Consider the following 25090-nt stretch of genomic DNA (forward strand, 5'->3'; position numbering starts at 1 on the left):
TTTTTTATAAGTAGTTTTTGATCCAAAGACAAAAAAAAAAAATCAAAAAGAAAGAAAATTACATCTGCAAATTAGACTCTGACCAAATCCGAGTTCATACACAGGTAGATATTGGACCACGGTAGAAGAAGGAACGTTAGCGGATTCAAAACATGCAAGTCATAAACTTTGGAATGACATCTCATCAAAACGTGGAAGTCATAAACTCCTGGAAACATTGAAGAAGTAACATAAGCTTTGTGTTTTGGGTGAATAATAACAAATTTGTTAAATTCTTTTACCAACTCCTTTTTTGCGTTTGTCTTTTTTCTTTTTTTTTCTCTTTTTTTTGTTTTGTTTTTTTTTCCTCGACAAAGAAGGGAGATATATTGAAAAAATAAAAGAATACAAAATAACTAGCCAAAAAGACTAGAGAAACAAACTGAAACCCAACAAAGAAAATGAACAGGGAACAAAAAAACAACCCAAGGAGAAAAACCCCAAACAAGAGTTAATTTAGTGGGGGTTTATAAATAAATATTCCCATCCCACTATTACATTAGAAGTACTTATCCCCTTGAAACAGTCCATACCTTTAGACCAGTTGAAAACATCAACTTTTATATCTCGAATAACTTCGTGAAGCTTGAGATCTTCCCAGAAAGGGCAACAGCATTACGAGATTTCCATAACCCCATGGACCGGCCGCCGGGAGACGTTTCCAAAATTGAAACCCCTGAGCAGAAAGGGGAGAACATTTCCAACCCACAACTACCTCCCTACTGAATTAAGAGTACCATTAGGATTTCCTACCACATTAGTGAAATAATTCCAAACACAAGAAGAAGAAGGACACTGAACTAAAAAATGATCTTCAGTTTTCTTCACTATTTTCACAGAGGTAACAAATATTAGGGAAGTCGAGGGCAGAATGCCTCTTGTGCAGATTACTTAGGGTAGGTAGTCTATTTAAACATGCTTGTCATAGAAAAACCCAACTCTATGAGGCCATGCTCCCGCCCACACCTTAGAACTGGGAAAATAGTGACAGGAACAGTACCTTAAATTTGATTTAGGTATGCCGCCTTTTTCGTTTGTCAACATGCGACTAGTTCGTTGGTACGGCCATTTCCACCACGGTTTCACTATCAGTACTGATGTCGGTATAATATTTAAATACCACCAATTAGGGATAACCTCGTATACTAGCTTTTTACTTATAAATACCAAGTGATAAACATAATCCCATTACCAAGCAAACAACTTCAATTTACTCGCATACAGCTTGCAATACACTCTTTGCTCATATCTATTTAGCTTGCAAAACACTTTCTGCTCATATCAATTCATATGGCAACCAGCTACAAAGTCTCGTTCTTGATGGTTCTTGTGTTTGCATGTCTAATTGCTGACTTTGCAAATGCAAGCTCAATCAGAGTCTGGAGTGGGCCGGGTTGCTCCGGACATAAGCGAAGTTTCCACGGCTGTGGGTGCGCAAATGTTCCCCATGGCTTTCACGGTGGTTATCATTTTGATTACACCGGGCAACGGATAACTGTTTACAACCACCATGGGTGCCACAATGTTCATTCTCGTTTTCACCATGATGTAAGCAAGTGTCACCACTTCGGATTCAAAAGTGTCAGACTCCACTGTTGATTGATTGATCAATCAATATGAACATACGCCTGACCCATCCCACGAACACACAGTTTGGTTTGTTGGAACGAAAGGATTTGAGTACGACGAGTTTGAGTACTTAATGTGCTAGTTTCTATGCTTTTGTTTGTGATTTGATTTAGTTTACCATGTAAGTTTGTTATTGTTTTACAGTTTCATGCGTTTTGGTGTAAACGTTTTTTTTATTAAATGATGAAGGCCAGGTAATATAATTGTTTTTTTTATTATTATTAATAAAGAGGGAGAGATGAATATATTGATAAGGGTGTGCCCATCCCCTGCCCAACTGGTTCCAAAGTCCAGATTTTATTCTTTTATAGTTAAGCGTGTTTTTGTATTTTTGTACCCCTAAAATTGAACGCGCAAGTGGGGATGTCAAAACTAATTTGGGGATATAGATTACTTCCCCCAACCAATAGTGTCTGCTAAGGGGTGATTTTTGGGTATGAAAAATACTAAAATACCATTTTGTTAATTACAAAACATTATAAAAAAACGATAATACCCTATCCACTAAAACTTAAAATCAAAAACCAAATCATTTATCCTCCGTTCTCTCAAATCAGTTCTGGCACACACTAAGGTTAGGTTTTGAAGAAAAAACAAATCTTCCATTTTCTTGTTCATCTTTCTTCAACCATTCTTCACCGACAATTAATCATCGATTCAAAAATTTCTTCGTCAATTAATCTACCCGAATCATAACCATGCCTCCACTAAAGAAACCAAATGCCCAATCGAAGTCAAAATCGATTGCTGAACAAAAATTAGAACAAAGGCTTGCTTTGATTGCTCAAGAGAAAGAGGAAGAAGAACAAGAGAACTCAGACAATCAACCTCTCGTAAACATGGTTTCTGTGAGAAGGTAAGTGCTTCTGAAATAGTTTATAATTGTTTTAATCGATTTAAGGAAGTGGGTTTAGGTTAGAATCGCGAACCCTAACTCAAATGTTGAGTTTGAGTGAGTACCGGCTTGAATTTAGTACGAATACAATTCCGGTATTGGATTACGACATTCAATCTAGAATGAAGGCAATGCCGGTAGACTGTTACGACGTTGAATTTGGTACGAAACAAAAGCCGGTACTGATGCTAAAATCACCTGAAACTGAATGTTATATACCAGCACTGAAATTAGGTTGAATACGATGCCGGTAGTATGTTACGACATTGTTTTACATTTATTCGAGTATGCCGGTAGAGCACTTTAAATATACAGGAACACCCTAGGAATTTGTTACCTGTACCAGCATTGATTTTAGGTTGCATTCTGTGCCGGTACCTGGTTACGGCATGGAGTTGAACTTTTACATGTGTGCCAGTAGTGCTCTTTTGGTATCCAAGAACAGCCTAGAATTTACCGGCATTGTCGATAGTTATTGTTCACTGCCGGAAGGATGTACCGGCATGATGTATTTGCTACATTAATATGTCGTTTTTGGTCCCGGCATGGTTTGTTTTTCGTGAATCAATGCCGGTATTAGGAATGAAAGTGAGTTGTCTTATATTCATTTCGTGTGTCTTTTGATATAGGTCTAAAGCCAAGGAAGAACAAAGGAAAAACTAAAGATGCTGACATTAAGAAAAGAAAGAAGAACGATCTTCGTACTCCTAAGTCTCTACCTCCTCGAGGAAAAGAACAAGGTCGCAATCCGTGAACCTACTGGAACAGTTGAGCACGATGAGCAAGAGGAAAGTGAGGAGGAAGATAATGAGGTTCGTCCAAGTCAATTAGGAACCAAAAGAGAAGTTGTAGAGGAATCTGGTGGGCCAAGTCAACAACCAACTCAAGGAAAGGGAAAATTTAAAGTTAAAGGTTCACACCTTCTTCATACTGATGACATGATATCTGACCTTCCCCATGGTAGAATTTTGGGTGAAGCTCACGATCCGAAAATACTATTTGTCTACAAGGACACATGGGCTCGTACTATCTATCAAACCTATATAAGAATTTTTTTATCTTGTGCATATGCATTGTTGTGTATTTATGTAAAATCTCTTAATTGTATTGACTCCTAATCGTAGGATCATAAGAAGGCTGTGCATGTTTGCCGAAATCAAGCCGCGGCTCATTGGGATTTTTCTAAGGAATGTGAAGAGGTCCAAAAAATAGTAAGGGATTCTTGTCTATATGCTTTGGTTGAAAATTATGTGAAGTCTGATTCTGTGACAGTCAATTGCATCGTTGAAAGGTATCATGGTGAAACCGGTACCATGCACTTCCCGTTTGGGGAGATAACCTTGATCCCTGATGATGCTCAGAAAATTCTAGGCTTGAGTGTTACCGGCAAATAAGTTGCAGAAGGAGATAAGTGTTCGGACCTAGAATGGTTGAAGTTGCACGCTCTGACTAACAAGTTGTTTGGTTGGGACTACAAAACTTCTGTGGAAAGCTTCTATGTACCTAAGGCTAGTAGGACAAAGACAATCAAGTTGACGCTGCTTAAGGATGTTATAGCATTTCTCGGTCGAACTCGCATGCGTTGCTATCTCAAGCATGTTTGTCAATGTTAGTGATCAAAACTATAAGTCTTGATTTCTAGTCTATTATAGCTAAGTCTCGGACTAGGATAGAAAGTTTAGTTGAGCTCAAGGACTTCATTGCGATTCATCATACAAGTAGAAGAACTACTCAAGGAAACGGTGGAACTTCTCGACAAAAAGGTATGTGAAGACTTGAACTTATCTGTCACTCAAAAGTCTATCTACTTTATCTTCTACTTCTTGAGAAAAAAAGTCGTATGCTATATATATAGACTTAGATTATACACATTTGGTATTTTCAGCCGAGTATACCTCACCTATCTATATCTCGAAATATGTGTTGGTAAGATTTTCGCTTCGACCAAGTTTATCTTTACCTAGTGACGAAAGTCATGATATGTTTCAATCATCTTGAAAATTTCTTTGACGAGAAATGGTGCAACAACTATATAACGTCCTCTAAGAATGCTTCAATGATTGAAATGAGAGTTTAGATTACATAACCAATGATGAACATAAGCATTGTTGTGGAAACACATTTATGTATAAGTCATATTCCTTGAAACAAAGTTTGCGAACTTTGTTGATCAAGAGAAACCGGAAGAATGGCTTGTTGCCAAGTCCGCGAACTCAGTCCGCGAACTGCCGAACTTCTTATCCCGAGAAATTCTGCTGGACTTGAAAAACTAGTTGCGTGAGTACCATTCCACGAACCCAGTCCGCGAAGCGGCGGAAGGTCTCTTGCCGAGATTTTCTGTTGGAGTTTGTAAACTCTGCCGGTTGCTTAAGTCCGTGAACCTAGTGTGCGAACTTGAGAAGGTTATATATCTGAAGATGATTTTTCTGAACTTAAACTTTAAAAAGACTAAGGAATATGACTATGCCGACAAAGTGGCCTTGCATTTGTTGGATCAATATACGTCACAACCTAAGGATCGAATGAAAAGAAAATAAATTAGTTCCAAAATAAATTAAAAGACTATGCCGGCTACAGTTCCGGCATGCTCGAACAGAACTAAAACTGATGGCCAAATTTAAAACTTTTTCCGGCATACACATTTATTTAGAAATCAACGCTGGAAACATATGTGCCGACATTCACGTTATCTACGGTTCCACGTCGGTACTGTGTTCCGGCGTGGCCCATAATTAATATCCCGTGCCAGGATTTAGCTTTGGAAAACATTGATTCATGCATGTTTTTTTTGTAGGTACCGGCATAGTAAGGTTAAAATTGAACCATGCCGGCGCATGCTAGTGAATCCACGCCGGAAGGAGTGCCGACATGCTCGTTAATTAATCAACGACGCCGGTTTTTAGCTTTGAATGATACTGCTTCCTGGATGATTTTCATGCAGTACTGGAATGGTAACCTTAGAATTGAACCATACCGGTAGCATATTCCGTAGAATATTATGTGGTAGGTAAAAAGTAACTTTTGTACCGGCATAGTTTTTGGGTTGAATACTATGCCGGTTTTATTTTAAAAATGGGGGATATCGAGCTGCCGGTATGGACGTAATATGAATACAATGCCCGTACCGATGCTTCCGGCATTGAATTTATACCAGGTCTATGCCGGCACAGAGCTTTTTCAGCTGCAAAAATGGTGGATTCAAAGAAAAAAATCAATTTTTCAACCTCATAACAGCTTTACCTGAGTATTGAGGATGCTTGTATGTTGTGCTAGTTTATTTTCTTGTGTAGGTTCTTCAAAAAAACTCTTCATGCTCATAAAAATCATGATCCAAGGGTGTTGGTTCATCAAAAACTTGCAATTGTCAGTTGTTGTCATTAGCTGAAGATTCAAGATATACTCCTTGTTGTAGTTGACCTAAAGATTCAGGAGTAACAATTCCCTCCTTCTACTCTCACCTCACTCACCCAAATACAAATAAAAATACACACTAACCAATTCACAAATACTTAAGATTTTTCCTAATTATAATTAAATACTAAACCTGATTTGTGAAGGGTAGATTAGGAATTATATAAAATACTTAGATAAGGGGTGACCCTGATTTGATATTTGGATCCATTTTTTGTCCTTTTCCTGTATCGCCCAATTAGTTTTGATATCCCCCAATTGCGCGTTCCTAAAATTTTTGATTGTACCCATCGCTAATTTTTGTACCCCTTCCCACAATTCTTGGCTCCGCCCCTGATTGTGCCGCCGGATTCTCAATCGACAAACACCCAATTACATGAATGACATGCCGCATTCACCAGTCGTGGGTCATGACTACATAGATCCGACCACTTTTTTTGCCCCAAATGAAAATATCGGTACGAGGAGTGTCTGTAGATTTTTTATTTTGGTTTTCCAGGTTCTGCTTATTTTATTTTCTTTTTAGGTTCTTCTTAGATATATCAGTGTATAGCCCGAGTTGCGTTCACACTAATCACATAGAGGTTGAGAAACTGTATGAAAATAAGTGGGGTTTTAGTATTTGGTGGCCCTAATTAAATTAGAAAACGGATTATCATCGTCCGATTTTTTTAAATTTGGGAATAACCATAAGAGCTAGCCTCTTCCCAAACTGAGGTGGAAAGGTAGTTGAGAAGTTTTTGGGAAGAGCCATAAAACCCGGTCTAAGCTTTTTCGTTTTTTGGACTTGGGTTTTTCCTTTGCCATTTTGTTTTTGTTTTTTTAATTTCTTTTAGATTCTCTTTTCTAGTTTTATTTGCGTATTTGTTATTTACTTCGTGTAAACTCATTTGTACATGAATCAAGAAAAAAATAAAATAAAATAACCTATAGCTAACCAGTACCATCTTTTGCCCAAGTTGCTTCAAGAAAAGAAAAAGAATTCGTTTGCGCAAAGAGAAAATAAAATAAATAACATTATCATCCCAAAGGCGACTTTGATGCTTAAGAGTTTATAATTAAGCCAGTAGCCCTTGCCCGAAAAACTAAAAAGCACACTGAAATACTTGACTCGTGCAAGACTTGATCGGCTGCAGGTGTGAAAAAGGTTCTTGTGACTCGAGAAGATCGATAATGGGAGATAAAGTTGTAGTTGGTGGTGATGCAGTCGGTATTTCCTATCACAGTGCAGATATACCGCATGCTCATGCCTACAAGTGCGGTACGTCGTGTTGTTTGGATATGCTAAACACCTTGACAGATTTTTGCTATAAAGAGGCTTAAAAAAGCGTGAAATTCAGCGTCCCTGTAAGTCCTAGCTGATTCCTATTATTAATTTTTTAATCCAAATTAAAACGAAAAAAGATATCAAAAAGAAAAATTACATTGGCAAACAAGGTTCTGGCGGTCTGGCCTAATCCGCGTTCATACAATATAGACTAGTCGAGATGCACGCACGGTGCGCCTTCCATATCACCCTCCACCGAAGCTAGAGGCGTGTTGTACTCCACTGAAGCATCAAATTAAAGTACCTGACTTTCATGGGTTCTCTTCCTCTGGGCATGGTTTTATCCCATAGAAAGAACTATAATCAAATTCTTGAAATTAGCTTATATGATATTTGTAAGAAATTAGTTGCTAAACCCACCAATCAATTGACCAAAAAATCCTTGACTAGGTTATGCCTTGTGATTCATGTCACTGGTCTACACACTCTATATTATGGATATATTTTCTATCTTTCAATTTTTTTAACAACACGGACAGTAACCAAAACATTTCAAACAACAAACAGTAAAAAAATACGTATAAAAAAATTAAAAAGAAGAATCACCATCACAAACAGTGCCGTATTTGAGATAGTTTTGAGACTATGGTACACAAAAAAACATGATGGCATGTCTTGCGTATCTTATTAGTACACAACCAACAGATACAATGTGGCATGAAGCAAAGAGGAGTATGAACTTTACATTGACGACATTCAAACATCTATAAGACGGATGAAAGAAAAGTGCGCTCATTCATATGGGGATGCATATTGATTGGGATAATGACATTTCGATCAAAGGGGATTGTTTGTAGTTGTACCATCATAAAATTGTCACATATTGGGCCAGAATGTTGTCTGAGCTACTATTCAGCTGTCATCTAAGCCTGTAATCAATCCAACCTATGCAACTCATCATCCAACCCAGTGTTCCATAAAGTCAATTGTCTGTCTATGGTCGAAGTCAACCATTAGTCAACGGTCAAAGTCAACATCAAGTGCTCAAGACCTTGCTCTTCCGACCTGGTCCGTCAATCCATTTTACCTGGCATACTTCAGCAGTCTGGATCATCCGACTCGACTCACCCAACTCGGCTCGTAGACTCGATTCATCCGGATCAATCCATATATGCTCATAGTCAATATTTTATCCATATGGTGAGACAGTCTATTATCCAGTATGCTAAACATGTTGTTATCCGTTTTTCCAGTCGTGTTTCCAGCTAGTTTACAATCCAGTTTTCAGCCATGTTTCCAGTCTTGCTGTAAACCAATCTACAATCCAGTTTTCAAGCATGTCATCGTCTTGTTGTCAGCCAGTCTCTATCTATGTATCCAACCAAGAAGTCTGCAGTCAAAGATCGACAGTTGCAGTCAACATTAGAAAGTCAACCGCTAGTCAAAGTCAAGGCCCACCAGTCAAATCCGTTGGTCCATGACAACTTGGCCTTTTTCCACCGATCCAACTCATGAATCCGTCAGGAAAGTTTTAGACGTTTCTGGATTGCTTGTTGACCAAGTTGTCGCGGAGAAAGTGCTGGAACGTTCCAGTCCAGATGAATTGTTAACTAAGTTAATTCCATATGAAGTTTATCTCAAAATTAAGATTTAACCCAGATATTCAACTATATAAATAGAGGGGATTCTCAACCCTATAAGGGGGACGTCCTGATACACGAAAATACACCAACAAATCCTAAAAGGAATCAGAAATTAGTGTATTCCATACATCTATAAAATATCTCTACCTACCGGAGTTCGTCTTTGGATGTAGGAAAAACGTATCGAACCACGTTAAATTCCTGGCTTTGTTATTTTGGTTTGTTTTCTATTATTAACCCTACTTTACATCATCTTCAACATCATATCAATTTTATTGCGTACCGGGAAATATTTCGGGGTGTAAATATGGATATATGTGATTGGTTTGGCAAGAGGGACTTTAGTGCAAATTAGAAATATGCAAAGGCTATTTGAAAGGTTCTATTTGATGGCTATTTGAAAGGTTCTATTGGATGGTAATTGTATTTGTCTGATGGGATGAAATATAATTTAACAAATGGAACCTAAGCCCTTGAACTTAACCCTGTATATAGTACCTAAAGGAAAGGTTATAAATTAACACTACAAAAAAAGGGTAGAGTAAGGCTTTTGGTTTTCCCTTTGATAAGTTAAAGAAAAATAAAGGAAACCATGGCATATAGTAAGTATTTTCTTGTTGGTAGAAAGGACAACCCCTAAATTCTAGACTATTTCTTTTAGATATTTAGAGTTAAGAGACAAGCTGATAAAAGGAGATGTAAAAGTGGTTGAATCTAGATAAATTGTAACTGGAGTTTAGTGGATATCATTTTTTCTTTCTGATATTTTCTTTTTATGATAGTGTTTTAATAATCATTGATTTCATGTGCCAATTCCAAAAATGGATGCGAATTAATTTCGTTCTGGTATTCGAAATCCAACACTTGTCCCATTGAAAATGAATCGTGCAAGACTTGATCGAGTGCAGATGTGACTCCAGAATATCGATGATGGATTGATGGGAGGCAAAGTTGTAGTTGTATATGGATTATGGTGATGCAATCACTATTCTTATTGCACTGCAGCATGATCGTGCTTACTTGTGTGGCCTATTGCTAGTGTTGTTTCGATGGCCTAAACACCTTGACACAACGTATCAGAAAAATGTATCTTGTTATATTGCGCCTCAATTTTAAGGAAAATCGTCTCGCAGAAAAAAATAAATATAGGGAGATTTGTTACCTCATAAATGTGTCAGCGTGACATACTTTACGCCCAATAAGAGCGACAAAAACAAGTGAAATTCTTCTATCTGTGAAATGGCCACATGATTCACGGCTAAATATTTTTACAAAGATCTAGTATTTGCCAAATAAAATGAAATTAGTATCCATAGCTTGAATCCGGTGATACCTTAAACTTAAACAAGTACGACACAGTCTCTTGTCGCCGCAGATCAATGTCGTTGATATCTTTTGAAGTTGAATTTTCATATGTTAAATAGTATCTCATCAAAAAATTCTATTGCTTATTATTATTTTTTGGTCAAAAGACGAAAAATATCAGAAAGAAAAAAATTTACATCTGCAGATTAGACTCTGACCAAATCCGAGTTCATATACAGGTTGATGTTGGACCACAGTAGTAGAAGAAACATTAACGGATTCAAAACATGCAAGGCATTAACTTGGGAATGGCGTCTCATCAGAACGTGCAAGTCATAAACTCCTAAAAAAATTGAAGAAGTGACATAAATTTTGTGTTTTGGGTGAAAAATAATGAATTTGTCAATCATATGAAGGGCCGTCTTAGGCACTAGGCCGTATAGGCGGCCGCCTAGAGCCCCAAAATATTGGGGGCCCAAAATCTTTTTTTTTGTAGTATGTAATATGTAACAATTATAAGTGTTACAAAACTGTTTTGTTACAATTATTTAAATTATTAGAAATGTGTGATAATTATAATTGTTACTAAATGTTTTGTAACATTCATGCAACCTTTAGTAAAGTTTTGTTTTATGAATCAACATTCCATTTTAGGTGTATTTGATGTTAATTTACGAAATTAAAATCCCAAAATTCAACCAAAGAGGCTGAAAAGTTTTAGGCCGCCTTCGACCGCATAGACGGTTCAAAGTTATGGCGTTAAATATATTGATGTATCTTCTCCTAAATTAAAAATATAAATCTTTGATAACCTATATAAAGGCCCCATATTTTAAGTTCTCCTAGAACACCCCAAAACCGTAATACGGTCCTGTTTGTCAAATTCTTTTACCAAGTCTCTTTGCATTTCTTTGTCATTTCTTCAACATGCGACTAGTTCGTTGGTACGGCCATTTCCACCATGGTTTCACTATCAGCACTGATGTCGGTATAATATTTAAATAACACCAATTACGGATAACCTCGTATACTAGCTTTTTACTTATAAATACCAAGTGATAAACATAATCTCATTACCAAGCAAACAACTTCAATTTACTCGCATACAGTTTGCAATACACTCTTTGCTCATATTTATTTAGCTTGCAAAACACTTTCTGCTCTCATATCAATTCATATGGCAACCAACTACAAAGTTTCGTTCTTCATGGTTCTTGTGTTTGCATGTTTAATTGCCGACTTTGCAAATGCAAGCTCAATCAGAGTCTGGAGTGGACCGGGTTGCTCCGGACATAAGCGAAGTTTCCACGGTTGTGGGTGTGCAAATGTTCCCCATGGCTTTCATGGTGGTTATCATTTTGATTACACCGGGCAACGCATAACTTTTTACAACCACCATGGGTGTCACAATGTTCATTCTCGTTTTCACCATGATGTAAGCAAGTGTCACCACTTCGGATTCAAAAGTGTCAGAATCCACTGTTGATTGATTGATCGATCAATATATGAACATACATATACGCCTGGCCCGTCCCATGAACACACAGTTTGGTTTGTTGGAATAAGAGGATTTGAGTATGACGAGTTTGATTGAGTACATAATGTACTGCCCACATTTCTACTTTCTATGTCTTTGTTTGTTATTTGATTTAGTTTACCATGTACGCTTGTTATTGTTTTACACTTCTATGCGTTTTCGTGTATACGATTTTTTTATTAAATGAAGGCCAGGTTACAATTGATTTTTTTATTTTTTTTTTATCGCTAAAGAAGAAGAGAAGAATATATTGATCAAAGATGGCCAGATGGGGTACCCGGCACCAGAAGCCAGAGGGTTGTGCCACCAAATTCTTAATCGACTAACACCCTTTTACACGGATGCCATGCCGCATTGATAAGTCTTGAGTCATGACTGATTATGACTTATTGGGGTTATTATTTCTCGGATCTTTTAAATGGTTGACAGTAAGTCAATTATTTTCCAAGTCATCAGTGAATTTTTACTCATTGTTAATCATCTTAAAGATGTTGGAATAGAACTTGCTTCTGCCTTTGTTGTTGGCGTTATTATTTTTCGTCTTCCCCTTCCTGGAATGGTTATAAGAACAAATTTTAGCATGTTAAGACTCATTATGATTTAGAAGGTTTGCAGCATCATCTTCTAATAACAATTTCGCACGCTTATCTTATTAGTCTTGTTATATTGTATATTACGCATCTTTTCTATGTTTTTAGGTATAATGGCTTGAGTTTGCATAAAGGAAGAAAAATCTCCGAAATGGACCCTATGGGTGTCTCCACTAAAAGCTCATGAGATGAATAGACACTGGTAGTGCTGGTAAAAGAGAAACTTTTTTCTCTTGGAATTTGATTATGGCAAGACGTATTCACATGGGAAGACCTTCATTTCTTACAAGAATTGATATGTATGGTGTGCAATATTTCAAGTTTAAGTTGGGATTATGTAGCTGGATTTTATTTCTGTCATTCTGATTAACTCTTGTAATTTCATTCAATTAATAAAATTTGTGTGATTCGGCAAAAAACTAATGTGTGGAGATTCCGGTTATATCACTAAGGGTTCTTGGTTCAAGACTAGTTTCACCACTAAACCTCGATAAGGCTTTGAATTTCTTACACTAAGTGAAGGTTCAAATCCAAAAGATACATATCATTTAGGTATTGGTTTCTACGATGATGTTAATTCTCAACTGTGCTTGAACTACGTTGGCTTTATCCCACTCGGGTACGTAGGCAGTCACTTGGGTGATTGTAAGACTCCAAAGTTTTTATAGGATTTAATTAAACCCATTAGTTGAATTCTGCACTTAGAGTTCATATAACACTGATAATCAAGTGTCTCTAACACCTTTAGTTTGCCTTCTTAATAAATTTTACTATCTAGTGGAATAGTCTGCCTTGATTCAAACATGAGGGTGCTATAATAGCAGTACATGCAATTGGACACATGTACGATAGGTGATTCTGATATTAAACACTAAAATAAAAATAAAGAGAAGGGAAGCTAAGTTTATTCTCCTTCTTTTTTTTTTCTCCTCTTATCTTTCTTCATTGAGAATGGAAAAATATGTGTTTGTTCGATCTCACCATTTGATGCATGCGTTGATTTCAAATTCAAATCTTCTTGTCTTGGTGAAAAGGGGGAGGGCTCTTTTGTAATGCATGCATTTACTACTTAAAGGTCTAGTCATACATTAACTGAACTTTGTAAAGCTGTCACGGTTTTTTTTATGTCCAACGCAATGGTTGATAGTATATAGTTAGCATATGAACCTGTTTTAATGTCCGACGTGGTTACAGAATTATAAGAAATAGTGGAAAGTCTCATATAGGTTGTTTTACATTGAATAACATGGTTTTGTTATTAGTTAATGAATAACTAATGCCAGAAAATCAGTAAGGAAGTTGTTGACGTTGAGTTGTGGAGTTGGTTTTGCGATCAAAGGTAATAGGCTCCAACCAATAATTTTGTTTTGAAGTTGATTTAATTAGTTAATGATGGTTCTGATTTGGTTTCATCCCTAATGCAAAAGATGAGATTTAAGGTTTGCAAACGACTTGGGGATTTCTTGCGGTTTATGTACTACTGTAAATTATGAAGTAATACTTATGAATTTGTGGCTTATTGGTTCAATATGTGTGTTCACTTGTTCATATGATGTGTATGTTTATCTGTTCTTCTAAAGATCGTTGTTATTGCATACCTGTATCAGCTGAAGCATGTTTTGTTATTTCCTGGCAGAACTACTATGTTCATTGAGAGGTATCATGGCATCTGAAAAGTGAGCAATTTATTTCTAGGTGATTGTAAGAAATTCTATGATGATTCCAGAATGGTAAAATTTGTTCGAAACGTGAAACTGCACTGTAGTTGTTATTACTCTGATATATCTTTCACCATAAATCTAAATTAGAGAAATCATACCATTACGGTTATACACTCGAAAGGATATACTACTTTACAAGTAAAACCTAGGTCTAGTTTCGAGTTTAAGGTCACCGAAATCAGGCACAATGTCGTTTAATTGCAGATTAGAATTATGAATTTCTTATCCTAAGGTTTGTATTATTGTAAATCGGTTTGATAAAACTTGATGAATATTGTATGTTATATGCTAATCCTCGTGGTGAGATGTTTGGCTTGACTAGGAACAGGTTGAGAGTGACTTGTAAGGCGCCAGTCTTTTAACTATATTTTCTAAATTCTCATTTTGTTATGATTTATGTTGTTGGGTTCTTGAGAATTAAGGGTATGGGTACTTAATACTAATCAAGTGAGTTGTGTACTTAGGTGTGCTGTGCACACACTATGCCTTCCACCATTACAGTAGTACGAGATTCATCCTCTAACAACCATTCTCACCCTTTGTCAAATTTCTAATAAAATAAATTGTTTAGTTCACATTATACTGTTGCCATTATTTTAAATATCTCTTGGTATTTACGAGTACTTCATAAATATTTATGTTACTTGGGTAAATGGGTGTCGTTACGTGCTTACAACTAGCAGGAGATGGTGTTACTTCTTAGTTTAGTGCTAGTTGGTGTTACTTCTTAGTTTGCAGTAATATGCGGTCAACTGTTGTTTTGATCTTAAAACTGCTAGAGGTGGTTGTTGCCCATTTATTAGCAGTTCATACCACCTAATGAGAGATAGTTGCTATCACGGTGGCTAGTTCATACTATCTAAAAATTGATGAACTACGGTCGTGCTTGATCCCTTCGAGCAATGGAGGGGGTACGTAGGCAGTCGCTATGCGGTTCAACACAAATCTGTGAGGTTGTTCATATCATCTGAAAGTGTTGGTTACTGCTTTGCAGTTCATAATAAAGCAGTCAACTCTAGCTGACTACCTTGGAAGAATTTAGAAAGAGAAAGGGTATTGTCCTTCATACTTTCCATAGCCTTATAAAATCCATCACCAACTGAACCACTGAGGCGAGATTGAATCTTCTTTTCTTCAGAAGAAAGAGATTTGTTATTTTTCTTAAGAACATCATGAGAATTATTCAATTGACTGTATTGTTCTTGAAACTGATTCTTCTTCACAGAAAGACTTATATTATTTTGAATAAGTTTCTCATTTTGGGAGCTTAAATCTTTAAGCGAAGTCTCGTACTGTTCCTTCAGTACGCGAAAAGTTCGCGCTTGATTTTCATTTATTTCATGAAGAATTGAATACTGATGTGAAAACATTGTTTCTTTCTTCGATAAAGATAACTTCTCCCTAGAAAGGGTATGGTTTTCTTCTGATAAAGTTTGATGTAGTAAATCTTAACATCACGTGACAATTTAGAAAAATAGGATATTTGATCATTAAAAACTCAATTTTTTGAGTGAGATGGTTATTTACATGGGAAAGATTGTTAATCTGATAAAGCGAATATGAATATTGATTATTTAATTGGCCTAGTTGAGACTCCAACTTCTCGTTAGTCGCATGAGTATCTTCAGCAAGGAACTGAAAGTCATACCTCTCATTCATTCGCTTCCGTTTTAAATCTTAATAAGTGCACGAAGAAATTTACAAAAATCAACGTATGCGAAGGAATATAGAACACGATAAATGACTCAAATATAATAATAAATACCTCTAAGTTTTTGATTTTCGTTGCGAAGAGTTTCAGCGTCAAAACTCGTAACTTGGAGTTCTCCTCTCAACTTTTGTATTTCCTTCTCCAAAGAAACATTTTTCTGCGAAAGTTCCAACTGAGAACAACTAGATTCAAAATGCTTTTCAGCTAGCATCATGCGACGATGAGAGTCCTAAAAGGAAAAAGATGAAGTTAGTATAACTTGAAATAGCATAAAATAAGATAAAGCTAAGGTGTGAAAGATAGTTACCAGAACATCTAGAGCAACATGGAAGCTCGGGTCAATTTGGGAAAGGACCTCATCCCTTGAAGCTTTATCAGCGGGAAATTCACATAGAAGCTTTCTTAAGGCAGAACAGGAGCAAAACTTGCACGGATCATCAGTTAAATATTAGGAAGAGTTGATGACGTCGGATAGAGTTTGAGCAGCAAGTTTTACACTATCCAAAGATTTTTTGTTCAAAGTAAAAGAATTTAATAAGGAAAGATAAGAAGGAGTAGTAAAATATGTTGGGACGGGGGATTTCTTTTGAAGAAGGTTTGGTTGAGAGCTAGAATTAATAGGTGAAGGAAAAACTTGATTTGCATGCGATGGGGTCGCAGAGGCAATAGGAGGAGTATTTTTTATTCCTCGATTAAGAGAAAACTCCTTATTCTCAGGAGACTCCTTTTCAAGAAAAAGTTCATCATAAGTAATATAGGCATTCTCATCTGTAAGATGGATTGTTGGTGAAGGGGTAGCAGGAACATTCTTCTCAGAAGCTTGAGATGGTGTAGGAGTAACAAGAACATTTTTCTCAGGAGTTTGAATTATTGTAGGAGTGATAGGAGGATTGGTATGCGAAGGTTGAACTGTGGTTATAGGGACAATATCTGCAACACGAAAATCTAGAATAGAAAGATTTGAAGGGATTGGTACGGGCTTGCGAGGCTTCTTAGCTTTTTGCTTCTTATCATCAACCATCTCAAAATCGGAAGCCTGCGAAAATAAAATAGATAAGAAATAGAGGCAACAATATTCTTTCAAATAGATTGGATATTTCTTACTTCTTTATTGTGCGAAGTCTTCCTCTTATGAGATTCTTTATTATCCATGTTTGGTTTCTTCTTCTGCGTTTCTTTATTTTCCTTCGAATAAGATTTGGGTTTTTGCATGATTTGAAGAGCGCTAGTAGAAGAACTTTTCCTACGAAAGTATGGGAATTAGGTTAATAAAAAAAAACTTAGATGATAATGGTTAAAATCAATAATTATAATCATCAAGAGGAAAGGAAACAAAATTCGATTCAGAGTTCGTGGTGGAAGAACAATAGTAGAAGAAATCAGTGACAGCAACAGCAGAAATGGATAATAACAGATGAAGAACAATAGTAGAAGAAATCAGTAGAACTGTAGTTGCGGAGAATAAAAAGAAGGAAAAGAAGGGTTATTTACTGTTGAAAAACCCTTTAATAGGTGAAAAGAAGCAACCGGTTGAAAACAGTTCAAGACGGTAAAAAGGAAGAAAATCGACATGTGTGGAGAGAAACGTGAAACCCGGAAAATTGTCGGCAAAGTAAAATGAAAAAAGACAAGCATGTGCGATTTACAAGAGGGAAATTTCTCATATCGCTCACTCTGAAGAATAAGCAATATGAGAAGAGGCAAAATGTAGGAGTTAAACATCGCACACGTTAATAACCATGCGAAGGGAAGATTACAACCTAAGCGAAGAGCATAGCACACAACAAAGTTGAGATGACGCACCAGATGATGTCAGCAAAGTCACGAGTACAGTGTGAAGAAATGTGCGACGAGGTACGCTATGCGAAGATGAGCGATTGTATATGAGCGAATGTGTCGCATAGTGATCCCGAAAATAATGAGTTTCTTAGTTGTCATACACTATGTAAAATCCTATATAAAAGAGAGAGGTCATTACTTGTAAGGGGGTTCTAGGGTGAATCTTGGTCATGAAATTGAGAGAGAGAAAGTAAATCTAGGACAAATAGATCATTGTAATAGTTGGATCAATCCTTGTAATTCTATCTACATTTCATATAATAAGAAGATAATTACCTATATTCTCATTTAGTGATAGTGAAATACATTCTCATTTAGTGATAGTGAAATGTAATTTTCAGATTTATGACAACTACACTTGGGATTAAAAAAGCTCTGCTCTATGGCCAATGTCCGGAATCGGTGGTCATGGCCACGATACCAATCAAATAGTTAGCATCGTTCGACAAGGAGATTTCTCACTCAATGTTACCGAGTGGTTGCACAATAATAGAGTACATACAACTATAACTAAACAATGGATTAGGTGATATCACGAAATGACACATGCTCAGTTATTGTGCAGCTAGATCAAATATGATCTAGCGCTGCTAAAACGAAATCTTTTCCGTTCTGTCATTGGCTTCGGCTTTCTTTTCTTTAATATATAAATTTCTTCTTCGGAAAAATATATAAAAATCCAGGTACTAAATAAAAATCCAGCTGAATCACAAGCTCATAACTGGCTCGAGCTGGGAAAAAAACAAAGATGTTTTCTTATTTTTCATGATTCGATCTACATAATAAGTTCGAAAACCAGCCTAACTTATCATTTTTTGTCCAGAAAAGAAAAAGAAAAGTATCATCCCAAAGGAAACTCCGATGCCAGTGATTTATAGTTTCGGAAAATGGGTCATTTGTCCAAATATTTTTAAATCACGGTTGAAACTGGTTTTCATCCTGGCTTAAATTTAAAAAATAGTAAGGATGAAACTGGATACATCCTGTGTAAATTAAAAATAACAAAAAATATTTGAAAACGGGCACGATGAAACTGGTTATATCCTGCCTATTTTTACATTTTTGTCCATTTAAACAGTATTAAAAGCTAACCGTCAATTTCATCCAGGAATTGTTGATTTTGATCTTTTTAACCAATTTTGTGTTATAGTTTATGGTGTTTGGATACGGTTGTATCAACACTTGGTTTCTGTCTTGTCTTGTTGCCTGTGTTCTGTGGAAAATAGGGCGGAGAACCTATTTATACAAGTCATTGAGCCTAACCCTCGTATCTCGTGGAAAGTGGAGGAAGTAGAGTGATGGAGTAGTGGATTCGTGTATTAGTGCCACACGATCAGTCTTGCCCACTTCTCCCGTCATCACTAACCGTCCATGACTTCCTGACACGTTCTTGTGATGGCGCGTTGTGCGCTGCACGCTGTAAACCACCAAACCAATATCCTAGTAAGTATCCCCTAGTTTGTGACATGTTTGATGTCTCGAATGTGTGGATCGTGGGACCCACAGGAAGTAGCATGTAATGCTAGGTTAAATAACCAAGTTATTTGAGAAGTCGATATTTATGAAGTATCGTGTGTATTCTATGCATGTCATGCATCGAATATATTCAACATGTATGAAGCATTGTTGTTTTAAGGCTTAGCGGAGTAAGTCACAAATTAAGCGTCTTAAAATAGCATCACATCCAGTCATCTTCGAGTGATCGTTTGGAGGCTGTACAGGTAATCCCTGACTTGGCTGATCACTCTGTGTGGAAGAAAATTACATCTGCAAATTAGACTCAGACCAAATCCGAGTTCATGCACAGGTAGATGTTGGACCACGGTAGAAGAAGGAACGTTAGCGGATTCAAAACATGCAAGTCATAAACTTTGGAATGACATCTCATCAAAACGTGGAAGTCATAAACTAGGATTAAGAGTACCACTAGGATTTCCTACCACATTAGTGAAATAATTCCAAACACAAGAAGAAGAAGGACACTGAACTAAAAGATGATCTTCAGTTTTTTTCACTATTTTCACAGAGGTAACAAATATTGGGGAAGTCGAGGGCAGAATGCCTCCTGTGCAGATTACTTAGGGTAGGTAGTCTATTTAAACATGCTTGCCATAGAAAAACCCAACTCTATGAGTTCATGCTCTCGACCACACTTTAGAACTCGGAAAAAGAGAGACAGGAACAGTACCTTAAATTTGATTTAGGTATGCCGCCTTTTGCGTTTGTCAACATGCGACTAGTTCGTTGGTACGGCCATTTCCACCACGGTTTCACTATCAGTACTGATGTCGGTATAATATTTAAATACCACCAATTAGGGATAACCTCGTATACTAGCTTTTTACTTATAAATACCAAGTGATAAACATAATCCCATTACCAAGCAAACAACTTCAATTTACTCGCATACAGCTTGCAATACACTCTTTGCTCATATCTATTTAGCTTGCAAAACACTTTCTGCTCATATCAATTCATATGGCAACCAGCTACAAAGTCTCGTTCTTGATGGTTCTTGTGTTTGCATGTCTAATTGCTGACTTTGCAAATGCAAGCTCAATCAGAGTCTGGAGTGGGCCGGGTTGCTCCGGACATAAGCGAAGTTTCCACGGCTGTGGGTGCGCAAATGTTCCCCATGGCTTTCACGGTGGTTATCATTTTGATTACACCGGGCAACGGATAACTGTTTACAACCACCATGGGTGCCACAATGTTCATTCTCGTTTTCACCATGATGTAAGCAAGTGTCACCACTTCGGATTCAAAAGTGTCAGACTCCACTGTTGATTGATTGATCGATCAATATGAACATACGCCTGGCCCATCCCACGAACACACAGTTTGGTTTGTTGGAACGAAAGTATTTGAGTACGACGAGTTTGAGTACTTAATGTGCTAGTTTCTATGCTTTTGTTTGTGATTTGATTTAGTTTACCATGCAAGTTTGTTATTGTTTTACAGTTTCATGCGTTTTGGTGTAAACGTTTTTTTTATTAAATGATGAAGGCCAGGTAATATAATTGTTTTTTTTATTATTATTGATAAAGAGGGAGGGATGAATATATTGATAAAGAGTGTGCACTTGCATCCCCTGCCCAACTGATTTTAAAGTCCAGATTTTATTTTTTTTATAGTTAAGCGTGTTTTTGTATTTTTGTACCCCTAAAATTGAACGTGCAAGTGGGGATGTCAAAACTAATTAGGGGATATAGATTACTTGCCCCAACCAATAGTGTCTGCTAAGGGGTGATTTTTGGGTATGAAAATACTAAAATACCATTTTGCTAATTACAAAACATTATAAAAAGACGATAATACCCTTTCCACTAAAACTTATAATCAAAAACCAAATCATTTATCCTCCGTCTCTCAAATCAGTTCTAGCACACACTAAGGTTAGGTTTTGAAGAAAAAAAAATCTACCATTTTCTTGTTCATTGTTCTTCAACCATTCTTCACCGACAATTAATCGTCAACTCAAAAATTTCTTCGTCAATTAATCTACCCGAATCATAACCATGCCTCCACTAAAGAAACCAAATGCCCAATCGAAGTCAAAATCGATTGTTGAACAAAACTTAGAACAAAGGCTTGCTTTGATTGCTCAAGAGAAAGAGGAAGAAGAACAAGAGAACTCAGACGATCAACCTCTCGTAAACATGGTTTCTGTGAGAAGGTAAGTGCTTATGAACTAGTTTATAAGTGTTTTAATCGATTTAAGGCAGTGGGTTTAGGTTAGAATCGCGAACCCTAACTCAAATGTTGAGTTTGAGTGAGTACCGGCATTGAATTTAATATGAATACAATGCCGGTATTGGATTACGGCATTCAATCTAGAATGAAGGAAATGCCGGTAGACTGTTACGACGTTGAATTTGGTATGAAACAAAAGACGGTACAGATGCTAAAATCACCTGAAACTGAATGTTATATACCAGCATTGAAATTAGGTTGAATACTATGCCGCTAGTATGTTACGACATTGTTTTACATTTATTCGAGTATGCCGGTAGAGCACTTTAAATATACGGGAACACCTTAGGAATTTGTTACCTGTACCGGCATTGATTTTAGGTTGCATTCTGTGCCGGTACCTGGTTACGGCATGGAGTTTAACTTTTACATGTGTGCCAGTAGTGCTCATTTGGTATCCAAGAACATCCTAGAATTTACCGGCACTGTCGATAGTTATTGTTCACTACCGGAAGGATGTACCGGCATGATGTATTTGCTACATTAATATGCCGTTTTTGGTCCCGGCATGGTTTGTTTTTCGTGAATCAATGCCGGTATTAGGAATGAAAGTGAGTTGTCTTATATTCATTTCGTGTGTCTTTTGATATAGGGTTAAATCCAAGTAAGAACAAAGGAAAAACTAAAGATGTTGACATTAAGAAAAGAAAGAAGAACGATCTTCATACTCCTAAGTCTCTACCTCCTCGAGGAAAGAACAAGGTCGCAATAAGCGTTTGGGGGCATCTATAAGAGGGGAAATTTGGGATAGTGGTGGTCACGTTAGTCGACTCGTAATCCGTGAACCTACTGGAACAATTGAGCATGATGACCAAGAGGAAAGTGAGGAGGAAGATAATGAGGTTCGTCCAAGTCAATTAGGAACCCTAAGAGAAATTGTAGAGGAATATGGTGGGCCAAGTCAACAGCCGACTCAAGGCAAGGGAAAAGTTAAAGTTAAAGGTTCACACCTTCTTAATAATGATGACATGATACCTGACCTTCCCCGTGGTAGAATTTGGGGTGAAGCTCACGATCCGAAAATACTATTTGTCTACAAGGACACATGGGCTCGTACTATATATATGTAAGAATTTTTTTATCTTGTGCATATGTATTGTTGTGTATTTATGTAAAATCTCTTAATTGTATTGTCTCATAATCGTAGGATCATAAGAAGGTTGTGCATGTTTGCCGAAATCAAGCCGCGGCTCATTGGGATTTTTCTAAGGAATGTGAAGAGGTCCAAAAAATAGTAAGGGATTCTTGTCTATATGCTTTGGTTGAAAATTATGTGAAGCCTGATTCTGTGACAGTCAATTGCTTCGTTGAAAGGTATCATGGTGAAACCAGTACCATGCACTTCCCGTTTCGGGAGATGACCTTGATCCCTGATGATGCTCAGAAAATTCTAGGCTTGAGTGTTACCAACAAATAAGTTGCAGAAGGAGATAAGTGTCCGGACCTAGAATGGTTGAAGTTGCACGCTTTGAATAACAAGTTGTTTGGTTGGGACTACAAAACTTCTGTGGAAAGCTTCTATGTATCTAAGGCTAGTAGGACAAAGACAATCAAGTTGACGCTGCTTAAGGATGTTGGAGCATTGCTCGGTCGAACTCGCATGCGTTGCTATCTCAAGCAGGTTTGTCAATGTTAGTGATCAAAACTATAAGTCTTGATTTCTAGTATATTATAGCTAAGTCTCGGACTAAGATAGAAAGTGTAGTTGAGCTCAAGGACTTCATGGCGATTCATCATACAAGTAGAAGAACTACTCAAGGAACCGGTGGAACTTCTCGACAAAAAGGTATGTGAAGACTTGAACTTATCTGTCACTCAAAAGTCTATCTACTTTATCTCCTACTTCTTGAGAAAAAAAGTCGTATGTTATATATATAGACTTAGATTATACACATTTGGTATTTTCAGCCGAGTATACCTCACCTATCTATATCTCGAAATATGTGTTGGTAAGCTTTTCGCTTCGACCAAGTTTATCTTTACCTAGTGACGAAAGTCATGATATGTTTCAATCATCTTGAAAATTTCTCTGACAATAAATGGTGCAACAATTATATAACGTCCTATAAGAATGCTTCAATGATTGAAATGAGAGTTTAGATTACATAACCAATGATGAACATAAGCATTGTTGTGGAAACACATTTATGTGTAAGTCATATTCCTTGAACCAAAGTTTGCGAACTTTGTTGATCAAGAGAAACCGGAAGAATGGCTTGTTGCCAAGTCCGCGAACTGCCGAACTTCTCATCCCGAGAAATTCTGCTGGAGTTGAAAAACTAGTTGCGTGACTACCATTCCAAGAACCCAGTCCGCGAACCGGCGGAAGGTCTCTTGTCGAGATTTTCTGCTGGAGTTTGTAAACTCCGCCGGTTGCTTAAGTCCGCGAACCTAGTGTGCGAACTTGAGAAGGTTATATATGTGAAGATGATTTTTATGAACTTAAACTTTAAAAAGACTAAGGAATATGACTATGCCGACCAAGCGTCCTTGCATTTGTTGGATCAATATACGTCACAACCTAAGGATCGAATGAAAAGAAAATAAATTAGTTCCAAAATAAATTAAAAGACTATGCCGGCTACAGTTCTGGCATGCTCGAACTGAACTAAAACTAATGGCCAAATTTAAAACTTTTTCCGGCATACACATTTATTTAGAAATCAACGCTGGAAACATATGTGCCGACATTCTCGTTATCTACGGTTCCACGTCGGTACTGTGTTCCGGCGTGGCCCATAATTAATATCCCGTGCCAGGATTTAGCTTTTGAAAACATTGATTCATGCATGTTTTTTTTGTAGGTACCGGCATAGTAAGGTTAAAATTGAACCATGCCGGCTCATGCACCGGCATTCATGTATCCTAGTGAATCCACGCCGGAAGGAGTGCCGGCATGCTCGTTAATTAATCAACGACGCCGGTTTTTAGCTTTGAATGACACTGCTTCCTGGATGATTTTCATGCAGTACTGGCATGGTAACCTTAGAATTGAACCATGCCGGTAGCATATTCCGTAGAATATTATGTGGTAGGTAAAAAGTAACTTTTGTACCGGCATAGTTTTTGGGTTGAATATTATGCCGGTTTTATTTTCAAAATGGGGGATATCGAGCTGCCGGCATGGACGGAGTATGAATACAATGCCGGCACCGATGCTTCCGGCATTGAATTTATACCACGTCTATGCCGACACAGAGCTTTTCCAGCTGCAAAAATGGTGGATTCAAAGAAAAAAATCAATTTTTCAACCTCATAACAACTTTACCTGAGTATTGAGGATGCTTGTATGTTGTGCTAGTTTATTTTCTTGTGTAGGTTCTTCAAAAAAACTCTTCATTCTCATAAAAATCATGATCCAAGGGTGTTGGTTCATCAAAAACTTGCAATTGTCAGTTGTTGTCATTAGCTGAAGATTCAAGATATGCTCCTTGTTGTAGTTGACCTAAAGATTCAGCAACAACAATTCCCTCCTTCTACTCTCACCTCACTCACCAAAATACAAATAAAAATACACACTAACCAATTCACAAATACTTAAGATTTTTCCTAATTATAATTAATACTAAACCTGAATAGATTAGGAATTATATAAAATACTTAGATAAGGGGTGACCCTGATTTGATATTTGGATCCAGTTTTTGTCCTTTTCCTCTATCACCCAATTAGTTTTGATATCCCCCAATTGCGCGTTCCTGAAATTTTTGGTTGCACCCATAGCTAGTTTTTGTACTCCCTTCCCACAATTC

The sequence above is a fragment of the Papaver somniferum genome, chromosome 5 (assembly GCF_003573695.1).
Source record: "Papaver somniferum cultivar HN1 chromosome 5, ASM357369v1, whole genome shotgun sequence".
Classification (NCBI taxonomy): Eukaryota; Viridiplantae; Streptophyta; class Magnoliopsida; order Ranunculales; family Papaveraceae; genus Papaver; species Papaver somniferum.